Here is a 16,888-nt window from a genome sequence, read left to right as displayed (position 1 = left end):
ATACGGCGAACATTCTGGATACGTCTAATCACAGAGCATACGGCGAACATTCTGGATACGTCTAATCACAGAGCATACGGCGAACAGTCTGGATACGTCTAATCACAGAGCATACGGCGAACAGTCTGGATACGGCGAACAGTCTGGATACGTCTAATCACAGAGCATACGGCGAACAGTCTGGATACGTCTAATCACAGAGCATACGGCGAACAGTCTGGATACGTCTAATCACAGAGCATACGGCGAACAGTCTGGATACGTCTAATCACAGAGCATACGGCGAACAGTCTGGATACGTCTAATCACAGAGCATACGGCGAACAGTCCGGATACGTCTAATCACAGAGCATACGGCGAACAGTCCGGATACGTCTAATCACAGAGCATACGGCGAACAGTCCGGATACGTCTAATCACAGAGCATACGGCGAACAGTCCGGATACGTCTAATCACAGAGCATACGGCGAACAGTCTGGATACGTCTAATCACAGAGCATACGGCGAACAGTCTGGATACGTCTAATCACAGAGCATACGGCGAACATTCTGGATACGTCTAATCACAGAGCATACGGCGAACATTCTGGATACGTCTAATCACAGAGCATACGGCGAACATTCTGGATACGTCTAATCACAGAGCATACGGCGAACAGTCTGGATACGTCTAATCACAGAGCATACGGCGAACAGTCTGGATACGGCGAACAGTCTGGATACGTCTAATCACAGAGCATACGGCGAACAGTCTGGATACGTCTAATCACAGAGCATACGGCGAACAGTCTGGATACGTCTAATCACAGAGCATACGGCGAACAGTCTGGATACGTCTAATCACAGAGCATACGGCGAACAGTCTGGATACGTCTAATCACAGAGCATACGGCGAACAGTCTGGATACGGCGAACAGTCTGGATACGTCTAATCACAGAGCATACGGCGAACAGTCTGGATACGTCTAATCACAGAGCATACGGCGAACAGTCTGGATACGTCTAATCACAGAGCATACGGCGAACAGTCTGGATACGTCTAATCACAGAGCATACGGCGAACAGTCTGGATACGTCTAATCACAGAGCATACGGCGAACAGTCTGGATACGTCTAATCACAGAGCATACGGCGAACAGTCTGGATACGTCTAATCACAGAGCATACGGCGAACAGTCCGGATACGTCTAATCACAGAGCATACGGCGAACAGTCCGGATACGTCTAATCACAGAGCATACGGCGAACAGTCTGGATACGTCTAATCACAGAGCATACGGCGAACAGTCTGGATACGTCTAATCACAGAGCATACGGCGAACATTCTGGATACGTCTAATCACAGAGCATACGGCGAACAGTCTGGATACGTCTAATCACAGAGCATACGGCGAACAGTCTGGATACGTCTAATCACAGAGCATACGGCGAACAGTCCGGATACGTCTAATCACAGAGCATACGGCGAACAGTCCGGATACGTCTAATCACAGAGCATACGGCGAACAGTCCGGATACGTCTAATCACAGAGCATACGGCGAACAGTCCGGATACGTCTAATCACAGAGCATACGGCGAACAGTCCGGATACGTCTAATCACAGAGCATACGGCGAACAGTCCGGATACGTCTAATCACAGAGCATACGGCGAACAGTCCGGATACGTCTAATCACAGAGCATACGGCGAACAGTCCGGATACGTCTAATCACAGAGCATACGGCGAACAGTCCGGATACGTCTAATCACAGAGCATACGGCGAACAGTCCGGATACGTCTAATCACAGAGCATACGGCGAACAGTCCGGATACGTCTAATCACAGAGCATACGGCGAACAGTCCGGATACGTCTAATCACAGAGCATACGGCGAACAGTCTGGATACGTCCACTGACAAATCTGAAAGGATTTGATTGGTGAAAGCAGCTCTCTGCCAGTGGCTGTGAAGGAGTAGTTGGAAGAACCTCACTTCAGAGAACTGGGACATTAGCCAGAGATGATAGGATGTACGAGAGGTTTGACATGTTATACACTGATTGCTGAGCAGGTTCAATGGAATACGTCTATAGCACTGCAATGAGAAGGATAAATAGTGACGCCCGAAGGGTGGATCCTTTGCAGTAAGCAACAATAATTGACAAACCCCTTGTGGTTTGTGCACACAGTCAATTAAATCTATAAATGATGACCAAGCCATTTAGAAGACAACAGACTTGGATTTGTTAAGAAACAACTAAATTCACCTTTACATTTTTTGGACAAACTGTCCCACCATTAAGTATTAAAAATTTATCAAATAGCCAAATTTAAAAAAAATTCAAACACAGACTAAACTGTTTAAATAATAAGCCAAATTTTTTTTAAAAACAGGAAGTACTCTGTAGTTCAAGTGAAACTCCAGTTAACTTGAGAAACATTGTTTATGAGAAACGCTCTTTCCTGTGTCACCAGTTTCACTTTCTCCCCCATGCACAATAGTTCATATAAAAACCCTACATGACTATGGCAACCATTTCAGCTCAACACAACTTGTTAGTTATAGGGACAAGTGGACGGAGGGACCAAATGACACAAATCATAAAACACTAACACTGTGACATCGCATTGGATTACTATGGAAAAAGTCATGTGTAGAGCTGTCAACTGGAATTACAAATTATGCAAATAGTCAGTGTAAGACTACATATCAATTGCACTCTTCTCAGCTGCAAACCAGTCAAGGAATGTACCAAACAGTGACGAGATTTAATGAGGGGAAACCATTAGACGATGTTATATCAACATCACATTAAGGCATGAGGAGCACAATACTATTACAAGTCAGGCCAATGTACAATACATGCAGGTTATTTCACCTACATGGTGCCTAAGCCCTCACTACAAACACCACCCCTACAAACATCATATACTGTACATTAAAGAAACAAACGCATCAATTTTATTTAAGCCTAAACTCTCCCATCCTGCATCACACACAAAAGGTAAGGAAGTATCTATGTGTTGAGGCAATGTATGGCTACATACAGAGCCCTGTCCCGACACAGTGAGTAGAAGTACCAGCGTTGCCCTGTCCCGACACAGTGAGTAGTAGTACCAGCGTTGCCCTGTCCCGACACAGTGAGTAGTAGTACCAGCGTTGCCCTGTCCCGACACAGTGAGTAGAAGTACCAGCGTTGCCCTGTCCCGACACAGTGAGTAGAAGTACCAGCGTTGCCCTGTCCCGACACAGTGAGTAGAAGTACCAGCGTTGCCCTGTCCCGACACAGTGAGTAGAAGTACCAGCGTTGCCCTGTCCCGACACAGTGAGTAGAAGTACCAGCGTTGCCCTGTCCCGACACAGTGAGTAGAAGTACCAGCGTTGCCCTGTCCCGACACAGTGAGTAGAAGTACCAGCGTTGCCCTGTCCCGACACAGTGAGTAGAAGTACCAGCGTTGCCCTGTCCCGACACAGTGAGTAGAAGTACCAGCGTTGCCCTGTCCCGACACAGTGAGTAGAAGTACCAGCGTTGCCCTGTCCCGACACAGTGAGTAGAAGTACCAGCGTTGCCCTGTCCCGACACAGTGAGTAGAAGTGGGGGGGAGCCACGCTCTCTGTGTGACCAGGACATCTCAAGGACAACCAACAGAGCGCTGTTCGAGAGCTAAACACTTTCATAAAGGCAGCAGCTCCTCAAGGAAGGGAGGATGGTGCTGGACCATCTGACATCCAATTAAAAATCTTTAAAATAAAAACACAGGGTCTTATTAATAACCTTGAATATAGTTAATAGTTGCCATCTACTCAAATCATCTCTCATCATTCCATATTCTATCAGTTAATATATTTGGTTGTTTAAAAATCACAAGAAAGTTTACAGGTTGCAGGTAAATTGAATGGTAAATGAATACTTGAGGGTCCTCTTTCAGACAACTATAATTTCATTAACTCAGATAAAGTAAATCTGGACTACGGGAGCACCTTCGTTCACAGCCTTTCGAATACCAGACTGGCACCGTATGAAAGGGAAACCAGGCTAGGCTCCACCACAGGTATGCACCACTGCCACCCAGGAAACTCAACAGACATTTTTTGGGGCAGGTGGATTCCTTCCAAGTTACTCAAAGTATCAACTATGAATTTAATTTTGGATTGTAGCAAGGGAATGGGTGTATTTATGATTGGATTGTAGCAAGGGAATGGGTGTATTTATGATTGGATTGTAGCAAGGGAATGGGTGTATTTATGATTGGATTGTAGCAACCAGCTAAGGGGAAGTCGGCCTATGGTTGACCTCCAGGGGAGCTGAGTGCTTACAACCCCACTGGACCATAACAGGGAAACAAAAACAAGCCTGGTGTGACAGTGGCAAGGAAAGAAAACCTTGCCACTTTGTAGGGTAGCATGGAATTAATTCCAATTTCATCTGAGAATTTCCATTTAAGGCATTCAATTTAGGGTAGTGTGTGATGCTGGGACAGGATGCTGGGACATGGCATGGTAGTGCAAGGCAGATCACTATAGTACTCTAGTGGAACACAATTAGTAAATCATACAAACATATCCTGCCAGGTTCCATGGTTGATCGACAAATCATACTGACAAAATAATCACAACAGGTAGTCTAGCGGTTAAGAGCGTTTGGCCAGTAACTGAAAGGTCACTGGTTCGTATCCCGAGCCGGCAAGGTGGAAAAATCTGCCAATCTACTGTTGAGCGAAACAGTTAACCCACAACAACAACCTGTTCCCCAGGCGCCGATGATATGGACGCGGATAAAGGCAGCCCCCCCCCCACACACACACACACCTCTCTGATTCACAGGGGCTGGGTTAAAATGTGGAAGACACATTTCAGTTGAATGCATTCATTTGTGCAACTGACTAGGTATCCCTCTTTTCTTACTAATAGCACAATACATGCAAAGTCAGACCATACTTGGCCTGGTCTTATCTCATAGAATCTCATCCATTAACTGGCACGAGCTCCTTAATGCCATTATGCAGCAGTGCTCAGGCTCGCGTGATACAAATAAGCTCTTTCACGGTGGTGGGAGTACAAACGCAAAATCACATCGCTTCATCATTCACGTGTTGTTGTCTGTGTCACACTGCTTTGCTTTATCTTGGCCAGGTCGCAGTTGTAAATGAGAACTTGTTCTCAACTAGCCTACCTGGTTAAATAGAAGGTGAAATCAAAAAAAATGTAAAATAAAAATTCAAAGCATGTACAATTCGACCATGAATAGTCATGGTCAGAGCAACATTATTCAGTCATTTCCCAGTAAAACATGTTGGCTTGGTTGCTTTCAAATACACTGAACAAAATTATAAAAGCACTGGTCCTATGTTTCATGAGCTGAAATAAACGCTTAAATCGCTCAAATTGTGTGCACAAATTTGTTTACGTCCCTGTTAGTGAGCATTTCTCCTTTGCCAAGATAATCCATCCACCTGACAGGTGTGGTATATCAAAAAACTGATTAAACAGCATGATCATTACACAGGTGCACCTTGTGCTGGGGACAATAAAAGGCCACTAAAATGTGCAGTTTTGTCACACAACACAATGCCACAGATGTCTCAAGTTGAGGGAGTGTGCACTTGGCATACTGACTGCAGGAATATCCACCAGAGATGTTACCAGAGAATTTAATGTTAATTTCTCTACCTTAAGCTGCCTCCAATGTCGTTTTAGAAAATTTGGCAGTACGTCCAACCGGCCACACAACTTCAGACCACGTGTATGGTGTCGTGTGGGCGAGCGGTTTGCTGATGTCAACGTTGTGAACAGTGCGCCCCATGTTGGCGTTATGGTATTGACAGGCATAAGCTACGGACAACAAAACAAATGCATTTTATAACTGGCAATTTGAATGCACAGAGATCCTGTCACGAGATCCTGAGGCCCATTGTTGTGCCATTCATCCAGCGACATCCCATCATGTTTCAGGATGATAATGCACAGCCCCATGTCGCAAGGATCTGTACACACTTCCTGGAAGCTGAAAATGACCAGTTCTTCCACGGCCTGCATATTCACCAGACATGTCAACAGATGCATGTGTGAAATCAATAGATTAGGGCCTAATGAATGTATTTAAATTGACTGATTTCCTTATATGAACTGTAACTCAGTAAAAGCTTTAACATTGTTGCATGTTACGTTTATATTTTTGTTCAGTTTAAATGCAACAAATGTGAGAGTTCAGGTGAGTAGGGTTACCAGGGGCTATTCCACTAGTGGCGAGTAGGGTTACCAGGGGCTATTCCACTAGTGGCGAGTAGGGTTACCAGGGGCTATTCCACTAGTGGCGAGTAGGGTTACCAGGGGCTATTCCACTAGTGGCGAGTAGGGTTACCAGGGGCTATTCCACTAGTGGCGAGTAGGGTTACCTGGGGCTATTCCACTAGTGGCGAGTAGGTTTACCTGGGGCCATTCCACTAGTGGCGAGTAGGTTTACCAGGGGCTATTCCACTAGTGGTGAGGTGAGTAGGGGTACTCTGGGCTATTCCACTAGTGGTGAGGTGAGTAGGGGTACTCTGGGCTATTCCACTAGTGGTGAGGTGAGTAGGGGTACTCTGGGCTATTCCACTAGTGGTGAGGTGAGTAGGGGTACTCTGGGCTATTCCACTAGTGGTGAGGTGAGTAGGGGTACTCTGGGCTATTCCACTAGTGGTGAGGTGAGTAGGGGTACTCTGGGCTATTCCACTAGTGGTGAGGTGAGTAGGGGTACTCTGGGCTATTCCACTAGTGGTGAGGTGAGTAGGGGTACTCTGGGCTATTCCACTAGTGGTGAGGTGAGTAGGGGTACTCTGGGCTATTCCACTAGTGGTGAGGTGAGTAGGGGTACTCTGGGCTATTCCACTAGTGGTGAGGTGAGTAGGGGTACTCTGGGCTATTCCACTAGTGGTGAGGTGAGTAGGGGTACTCTGGGCTATTCCACTAGTGGTGAGGTGAGTAGGGGTACTCTGGGCTATTCCACTAGTGGTGAGGTGAGTAGGGGTACTCTGGGCTATTCCACTAGTGGTGAGGTGAGTAGGGGTACTCTGGGCTATTCCACTAGTGGTGAGGTGAGTAGGGGTACTCTGGGCTATTCCACTAGTGGTGAGGTGAGTAGGGGTACTCTGGGCTATTCCACTAGTGGTGAGGTGAGTAGGGGTACTCTGGGCTATTCCACTAGTGGTGAGGTGAGTAGGGGTACTCTGGGCTATTCCACTAGTGGTGAGGTGAGTAGGGGTACTCTGGGCTATTCCACTAGTGGTGAGGTGAGTAGGGGTACTCTGGGCTATTCCACTAGTGGTGAGGTGAGTAGGGGTACTCTGGGCTATTCCACTAGTGGTGAGGTGAGTAGGGGTACTCTGGGCTATTCCACTAGTGGTGAGGTGAGTAGGGGTACTCTGGGCTATTCCACTAGTGGTGAGGTGAGTAGGGGTACTCTGGGCTATTCCACTAGTGGTGAGGTGAGTAGGGGTAGCCGGGCTATTCCACTAGTGGTGAGGTGAGTAGGGGTAGCCGGGCTATTCCACTAGTGGTGAGGTGAGTAGGGGTAGCCGGGCTATTCCACTAGTGGTGAGGTGAGTAGGGGTACTCTGGGCTATTCCACTAGTGGTGAGGTGAGTAGGGGTACTCTGGGCTATTCCACTAGTGGTGAGGTGAGTAGGGGTACTCTGGGCTATTCCACTAGTGGTGAGGTGAGTAGGGGTACTCTGGGCTATTCCACTAGTGGTGAGGTGAGTAGGGGTACTCTGGGCTATTCCACTAGTGGTGAGGTGAGTAGGGGTACTCTGGGCTATTCCACTAGTGGTGAGGTGAGTAGGGGTACTCTGGGCTATTCCACTAGTGGTGAGGTGAGTAGGGGTACTCTGGGCTATTCCACTAGTGGTGAGGTGAGTAGGGGTACTCTGGGCTATTCCACTAGTGGTGAGGTGAGTAGGGGTACTCTGGGCTATTCCACTAGTGGTGAGGTGAGTAGGGGTACTCTGGGCTATTCCACTAGTGGTGAGGTGAGTAGGGGTACTCTGGGCTATTCCACTAGTGGTGAGGTGAGTAGGGGTAGCCGGGCTATTCCACTAGTGGTGAGGTGAGTAGGGGTACTCTGGGCTATTCCACTAGTGGTGAGGTGAGTAGGGGTACTCTGGGCTATTCCACTAGTGGTGAGGTGAGTAGGGGTACTCTGGGCTATTCCACTAGTGGTGAGGTGAGTAGGGGTACTCTGGGCTATTCCACTAGTGGTGAGGTGAGTAGGGGTACTCTGGGCTATTCCACTAGTGGTGAGGTGAGTAGGGGTACTCTGGGCTATTCCACTAGTGGTGAGGTGAGTAGGGGTACTCTGGGCTATTCCACTAGTGGTGAGGTGAGTAGGGGTACTCTGGGCTATTCCACTAGTGGTGAGGTGAGTAGGGGTACTCTGGGCTATTCCACTAGTGGTGAGGTGAGTAGGGGTACTCTGGGCTATTCCACTAGTGGTGAGGTGAGTAGGGGTACTCTGGGCTATTCCACTAGTGGTGAGGTGAGTAGGGGTACTCTGGGCTATTCCACTAGTGGTGAGGTGAGTAGGGGTAGCCAGGCTATTCCACTAGTGGTGAGGTGAGTAGGGGTAGCCGGGCTATTCCACTAGTGGTGAGGTGAGTAGGGGTAGCCAGGCTATTCCACTAGTGGTGAGGTGAGTAGGGGTAGCCGGGCTATTCCACTAGTGGTGAGGTGAGTAGGGGTAGCCGGGCTATTCCACTAGTGGTGAGGTGAGTAGGGGTAGCCAGGCTATTCCACTAGTGGTGAGGTGAGTAGGGGTACTCTGGGCTATTCCACTAGTGGTGAGGTGAGTAGGGGTACTCTGGGCTATTCCACTAGTGGTGAGGTGAGTAGGGGTACTCTGGGCTATTCCACTAGTGGTGAGGTGAGTAGGGGTAGCCAGGCTATTCCACTAGTGGTGAGGTGAGTAGGGGTAGCCAGGCTATTCCACTAGTGGTGAGGTGAGTAGGGGTAGCCAGGCTATTCCACTAGTGGTGAGGTGAGTAGGGGTAGCCAGGCTATTCCACTAGTGGTGAGGTGAGTAGGGTTACTCTGGGCTATTCCACTAGTGGTGAGGTGAGTAGGGGTAGCCGGGCTATTCCACTAGTGGTGAGGTGAGTAGGGGTAGCCGGGCTATTCCACTAGTGGTGAGGTGAGTAGGGGTAGCCGGGCTATTCCTCTAGTGGTGAGGTGAGTAGGGGTACTCTGGGCTATTCCACTAGTGGTGAGGTGAGTAGGGGTACTCTGGGCTATTCCACTAGTGGTGAGGTGAGTAGGGGTAGCCGGGCTATTCCACTAGTGGTGAGTAGGGGTAGCCGGGCTATTCCACTAGTGGTGAGGTGAGTAGGGGTAGCCGGGCTATTCCACTAGTGGTGAGGTGAGTAGGGGTAGCCAGGCTATTCCACTAGTGGTGAGGTGAGTAGGGTTACTCTGGGCTATTCCACTAGTGGTGAGTAGGGGTAGCCAGGCTATTTCACTAGTGGTGAGGTGAGTAGGGGTAGCCAGGCTATTCCACTAGTGGTGAGGTGAGTAGGGGTAGCCAGGCTATTCCACTAGTGGTGAGGTGAGTAGGGGTAGCCAGGCTATTCCTCTAGTGGTGAGGTGAGTAGGGGTAGCCAGGCTATTCCACTAGTGGTGAGGTGAGTAGGGGTAGCCAGGCTATTCCACTAGTGGTGAGGTGAGTAGGGGTAGCCAGGCTATTCCACTAGTGGTGAGGTGAGTAGGGGTAGCCAGGCTATTCCACTAGTGGTGAGGTGAGTAGGGGTACTCTGGGCTATTCCACTAGTGGTGAGGTGAGTAGGGGTACTCTGGGCTATTCCACTAGTGGTGAGGTGAGTAGGGGTACTCTGGGCTATTCCTCTAGTGGTGAGGTGAGTAGGGGTAGCCAGGCTATTCCACTAGTGGTGAGGTGAGTAGGGGTACTCTGGGCTATTCCACTAGTGGTGAGGTGAGTAGGGGTACTCTGGGCTATTCCTCTAGTGGTGAGGTGAGTAGGGGTAGCCAGGCTATTCCACTAGTGGTGAGGTGAGTAGGGTTACTCTGGGCTATTCCACTAGTGGTGAGGTGAGTAGGGGTAGCCAGGCTATTCCACTAGTGGTGAGGTGAGTAGGGGTAGCCAGGCTATTCCACTAGTGGTGAGGTGAGTAGGGGTAGCCAGGCTATTCCACTAGTGGTGAGGTGAGTAGGGGTAGCCAGGCTATTCCACTAGTGGTGAGGTGAGTAGGGGTACTCTGGGCTATTCCACTAGTGGTGAGGTGAGTAGGGTTACTCTGGGCTATTCCACTAGTGGTGAGGTGAGTAGGGGTAGCCAGGCTATTCCACTAGTGGTGAGGTGAGTAGGGGTAGCCAGGCTATTCCACTAGTGGTGAGGTGAGTAGGGGTAGCCAGGCTATTCCACTAGTGGTGAGGTGAGTAGGGGTAGCCAGGCTATTCCACTAGTGGTGAGGTGAGTAGGGGTAGCCAGGCTATTCCACTAGTGGTGAGGTGAGTAGAGGTAGCCAGGCTATTCCACTAGTGGTGAGGTGAGTAGGGGTAGCCAGGCTATTCCACTAGTGGTGAGGTGAGTAGGGGTAGCCAGGCTATTCCACTAGTGGTGAGGTGAGTAGGGGTAGCCAGGCTATTCCACTAGTGGTGAGGTGAGTAGGGGTAGCCAGGCTATTCCTCTAGTGGTGAGGTGAGTAGGGGTAGCCAGGCTATTCCACTAGTGGTGAGGTGAGTAGGGGTAGCCAGGCTATTCCACTAGTGGTGAGGTGAGTAGGGGTAGCCAGGCTATTCCACTAGTGGTGAGGTGAGTAGGGGTAGCCAGGCTATTCCTCTAGTGGTGAGGTGAGTAGGGGTAGCCAGGCTATGGTCCAGCAGAAGGCTCCAGAAACAACGTTCAATATGGACCCATAAAACTCAACTTGATCAACATGGTTTTAAAGATTTGCTGCATGATAATAAATTGAGAACAGATTGCGCACTTAGCCCATTAGAATAATAGGGGCAGCCAAATGTTGCCTAGGTAGGGTAGTCTAGTATAAAATGTAATTATAAAAATGGCTGTTGGTAATATATTTTTATACTTACTGCTTAATTAAAAAAAGGGACAATCAGAGGTTGAATAAAATAAAGCGCTGCCTACTCACTACCACTTCCTGTAAAATAAAATTAAATTTAAAAAAAAAAATCAGATGGAGGGGGCTGGAGAAATGTAATTACTCAAATTCATAGACAGAGCTATGGATGCAAGGACTGACCATCCATGATATCTAAATGATAGTTTTAACCATGTTGAGGCTATATAGTGTTTGTTTACATTGTTTACAAACACTGTTGTAAAACAAGCTTACATGTTGGGTTCTGATGGGGTACAACAGTTTAAGTTCATGAGGCCTAAAGTCATATTCTTCAATAGTCAATGGGTAGATATCATTCATTTGTAAGTCAAAGTTATATGTTGTAAGTGCTGATGTAGCAACCCTCTAACAAGGCTGCCGGGAAAGTGCAGAAAGGGTTACAGAATTACTGGTTCATACATAAATGAATACACTTGATAAAATTAGTAGCATGAACAGATGAATCTTTACGCTGCATTGCCAATTGTAGCCTACACGGTAGACAGTAGAGACACTGTTGACACATTCAATGTTATCAAAATAGGCCAAATAAATCTCGTTAACAAAAGTCACGAGGACAATGCAGAGTGTCGCATAGACCTAGCCCAGATTTGTATGCGTACGAGACGGACAAATGTACACCCACTTTCTGGTTCAGATCACCTTTACCCTGTACAAGCGCTCGTCATGACGCAAACATTCTATGCCACGGCGTTCATGATAGTCGATAGAGCACAGAAGAAAAAAAATGTTTTTAATTATAGGATACACGCTCGAAATAAAATGAAAAACAAAAATGCAGTAGCCTAGGTGTTGCTTACCTCTACAAATACGAGGGTCAGTCCCTCGCTGTTGCGTCTCACTGCTGTATCAACTGGGTAACATAAACGAAAATAAAACTCCAACCACCAAATCACAATCCAATCTTTGTAGTAGGCCTATCGTATGCAGGGCTAAACTACACCGCAACCAATATTCCTCCAAATGTGAGTAAATACCCAAGGTCGCAGCGCTTCAGCCGGAGGACGTGGAAATTCTAATTGAAAACATCTGATGAAGGCATACAAACATGGCAGTGATATAGATGTAAGAAACGTCATCCACGCGCATGAAAGGAAAAAGCCATAACGACGACAGCAGGAAGTGTCAGGTAGGCGCACTTAACCTGACCGCTCAGACTAGTTTTCTGCCAGCAGCACAAATGATGACGTCACGTGTATATGGTAATGAGAAAAACCTTCAAAAATAAAAGTCTGCATTTCAAAACTTTGCAATATGGATAACTCATTCAAAAGATATATATTCAATGGCCACTTTTATTGTGCCAACAAGAAAATACAATAAGTCATTTATGAAAACAAATACAAAATATTGTTTTATAAAAACATAAAAACTTTTCTAGCTCTTAGCTAAAGTGAGGTGGGAAATACTAAGTAGGGTCTTTACATTCTGCCCCCACATACTCTGTAATAGACTGTACATAGAATACATATCGGCTTGTAGAGAGAACAAAACACCGTAACACTTGTTTTTGTTGCTTCCAATGTGAAATAAAATGCTATTCCATACTAGACTTCCATTCACTCTTGCCTTGCCCTGATGAAAGAGCCAAGTACCAATTATTACCTATTGATTAGTTGAGAAGCCAACCGCTTCAAAGAAACAATGATGTACTGGCATACCTGTTAACGACCGGTTAGTGGAGTTAATTGAGGTAATTTATACATGTGGGTAGAGTTAGTACAGTAGCTTATTCGTAGATAATATTAGAAGTTCTCATTGATTTACTCGCTAAAGTAGTATTATAAAGAAGGGAATATTTTATCACAATCACATGTAAGAGTATGTTTTATATGAGTTATCAGAGAGAAAAATACTACCTAATACATGTTTAAACTCCACAGAAAATGCCTTTGTAAGCAAAGATTATACTGTGTCCTAATAGCCTGGTTAATATTCATTACGTTTAACTTGTAAATAAATTCAATTTTAGTTTTGATAAAAAAAAGTTTTGCTTCATGTTTTTTGAGTTGAGTGTGTATTGATTTCAGGACGATGGATAGTACCTGGTCATTATTTTATTTTAGTTGAGTGTGTATTGATTTCAGGACCATGGATAGTACCTGGTCATTATTTTATTTTAGTTGGGTGTGTATTGATTTCAGGACCATGGATAGTACCTGGTCATTATTTTTATTTTAGTTGAGTGTGTATTGATTTCAGGACCATGGATAGTACCTGGTCATTATTTTATTTTAGTTGAGTGTGTATTGATTTCAGGACCATGGATAGTACCTGGACATTATTTTATTTTAGTTGAGTGTGTATTGATTTCAGGACCATGGATAGTACCTGGTCATTATTTTTATTTTAGTTGAGTGTGTATTGATTTCAGGACCATGGATAGTACCTGGTCATTATTTTATTTTAGTTGAGTGTGTATTGATTTCAGGACCATGGATAGTACCTGGTCATTATTTTATTTTAGTTGGGTGTGTATTGATTTCAGGACCATGGATAGTACCAGGTCATTATTTTATTTTAGTTGAGTGTGTATTGATTTCAGGACCAGGGATAGTACCTGGTCATTATTTTATTTTAGTTGAGTGTGTATTGATTTCAGGACCATGGATAGTACCTGGTCATTATTTTATTTTAGTTGAGTGTGTATTGATTTCAGGACCATGGATAGTACCTGGTCATTATTTTATTTTAGTTGAGTGTGTATTGATTTCAGGACCATGGATAGTACCTGGTCATTATTTTATTTTAGTTGAGTGTGTATTGATTTCAGGACCATGGATAGTACCTGGTCATTATTTTATTTTAGTTGAGTGTGTATTGATTTCAGGACCATGGATAGTACCAGGTCATTATTTTATTTGAGTTGGGTGTGTATTGATTTCAGGACCATGGATAGTACCAGGTCATTATTTTATTTTAGTTGAGTGTGTATTGATTTCAGGACCATGGATAGTACCAGGTCATTTAAAGCTATGTTGCTGTATATGTACGACACTGTCCCCCTTCAAAACTAACTATATCTGGTTAGTAGAGACCCTACTGAGTATTTCCCATCCCACTTTAGCTGAGACAGGTAGAAAAGTTCTCCCTACAAGCCAATAAGAATCCCATATACCGTGTATTGCGTTCCAGTGAATGGAGTGGGTGGGGTAACGAGTCACCAACATTCTATATTAAACCCATTGCACAGCACAATACACAAGACACCAATTTAAGTTTTGCAGACTCTATTGAGTAATTCCAATAACATGTATTTTGTATTTTTTTTCAAAGTTTATTTCTTTCAATATAGCCTACACAATAGCTTTCAACATACCCATATTTGTGTAAACATCAAATTATTATTATTATTATTATTATTATTATTATTTTGTGGTTGCAATGCTGTGAAAAACAGTTGTACAGCACTAAAGTGCTAAAAAAAACGATATTCCCAAAGTTTATTAGGTTTTTGCAGGGGGACTCTTATTTTTAAGAAAATAAATATGCGATCACGCTGCCAACATAGTATCCTGCTGCTAGGAGAACGGTAATGATACGGATAGGTGCATTGCCTAATCAGCAGTTCGAATCCACATGAAGCCCCGCCTTCATGTAATGACAAACCAATCAGTAGGTTAACAGACTGGGTCTTATGCAAATAGCCTGAAGATGCGCAGGTGCATTCGGGTCATTTCATCATCTTCGTTTCAGATAACGCGCCAGTGCCACAGAGATTGAACCTTATCCGACAATTCATTTGTGTAGTCAAGTAGTTTGAAAATCTGTGGCTACTGCAATAACAGCATTAACATATACACTATGACCATACCATCAGTGTCACTATTAGCCAACATTCTATAATGCAATTTACAAACCATTGAAATACTATTTAGGGTATTTCAATTACTTTAAAAATTTGAAGTAACTATTTGGATATTTTTTATTTGAAAATACAAGTATTTGAATATTGGAATGTATTTGGAAATACACTTAGAAAGTCTTGGCATTCATTTGAAAAAAAAAAAAATAATAATATTTAAATCATCCATGTATTTGTACCCAGGTCTGTTTGGTCCTAGGGGTATTTGAACCCAGGTCTGTTTGGTCCTAGGGGTATTTGAATCTAGGTCTGTTTGGTCCTAGGGGTATTTGAACCCAGGTCTGTTTGGTCCTAGGGGTATTTGAACCCAGGTCTGTTTGGTCCTAGGGGTATTTGAGCCAGGGTCTGTTTGGTCCCAGGGGTATTTGAGATGCATTTGTACCCAGGCCTCTTTGGTCCTAGGGGTATTTGAGATATATTTGAATCTAGGTCTGTTTGGTCCTAGGGGTATTTGAGATATATTTGAATCTAGGTCTGTTTGGTCCTAGGGGTATTTGAGATATATTTGAATCTAGGTCTGTTTGGTCCTTGGGGTATTTGAACCCAGGTCTGTTTGGTCCTAGGGGTATTTGAGATATATTTGAATCTAGGTCTGTTTGGTCCTAGGGGTATTTGAGATGTATTTGAATCCAGGTCTGTTTGGTCCTAGGGGTATTTGAACCCAGGTTTGTTTGGTTCTTGGGGTATTTGAGATGTATTTGTACCCAGGTCTGTTTGGTTAGGGGTATTTCAAATTGTTTATTTGGAAATAAGTATTTGAAAACAGCCAGGTCTGTTTGGTCCTAGGGATATTTGAACGAGAGTCTGTTTGGTCCTAGAGGTATTTGAACCCAGATCTGTTTGGTCCTTGGGGTATTTGAGATGTATTTGTACCCAGGTCTGTTTGGTCCTAGGGGTATTTGAACCCAGGTCTGTTTGGTCCTAGGGGTATTTGAACCAGGGTCTGTTTGGTCCTAGGGGTATTTGAGATGCATTTGTACCCAGGCCTCTTTGGTCCTAGGGGTATTTGAGATATATACTGCTCAAAAAAATAAAGGGAACACTTAAACAACACATCCTAGATCTGAATGAAAGAAATAATCTTATTAAATACTTTTTTCTTTACATAGTTGAATATGCTGACAACAAAATTACACAAAAATAATCAATGGAAATCCAATTTATCAACCCATGGAGGTCTGGATTTGGAGTCACACTCAAAATTAAAGTGGAAAACCACACTACAGGCTGATCCAACTTTGATGTAATGTCCTTAAAACAAGTCAAAATGAGGCTCAGTAGTGTGTGTGGCCTCCACGTGCCTGTATGACCTCCCTACAACGCCTGGGCATGCTCCTGATGAGGTGGCGGATGGTCTCCTGAGGGATCTCCTTCCAGACCTGGACTAAAGCATCCGCCAACTCCTGGACAGTCTGTGGTGCAACGTGGCGTTGGTGGATGGAGCGAGACATGATGTCCCAGATGTGCTCAATTGGATTCAGGTCTGGGGAACGGGCGGGCCAGTCCATAGCATCAATGCCTTCCTCTTGCAGGAACTGCTGACACACTCCAGCCACATGAGGTCTAGCATTGTCTTGCATTAGGAGGAACCCAGGGCCAACCGCACCGGCATATGGTCTCACAAGGGGTCTGAGGATCTCATCTCGGTACCTAATGGCAGTCAGGCTACCTCTGGCGAGCACATGGAGGGCTGTGCGGCCCCCCAAAGAAATGCCACCCCACACCATGACTGACCCACCGCCAAACCGGTCATGCTGGAGGATGTTGCAGGCAGCAGAACGTTCTCCACGGCGTCTCCAGACTCTGTCACGTCTGTCACGTGCTCAGTGTGAACCTGCTTTCATCTGTGAAGAGCACAGGGCGCCAGTGGCGAATTTGCCAATCTTGGTGTTCTCTGGCAAATGCCAAACGTC

General features: G+C 45.4%; 1 protein-coding gene across 2 annotated transcripts in view; it reads right to left on the bottom strand.

Annotated features, from left to right (window-relative positions):
- Window positions 1-12,272, bottom strand: part of LOC106572010 (ras-specific guanine nucleotide-releasing factor RalGPS1) — a 284,633-nt gene extending 272,361 nt beyond the window's left edge. For both annotated transcript variants that reach the window (XM_014145707.3, XM_014145728.3), the window contains exon 1: window positions 11,911-12,272. The gene's annotated coding sequence lies outside the window, so the exon portion shown is untranslated. The remainder of the gene's footprint in view (window positions 1-11,910) is intronic.
- Window positions 12,273-16,888: the final 4,616 nt, after the last annotated feature.

Source organism: Salmo salar, chromosome 01, assembly GCF_965601325.2.
Source record: "Salmo salar chromosome 01, fSalSal1, whole genome shotgun sequence".
NCBI classification, from domain to species: Eukaryota; Metazoa; Chordata; class Actinopteri; order Salmoniformes; family Salmonidae; genus Salmo; species Salmo salar.
This window is presented reverse-complemented; position numbering and strand designations above follow the sequence as displayed.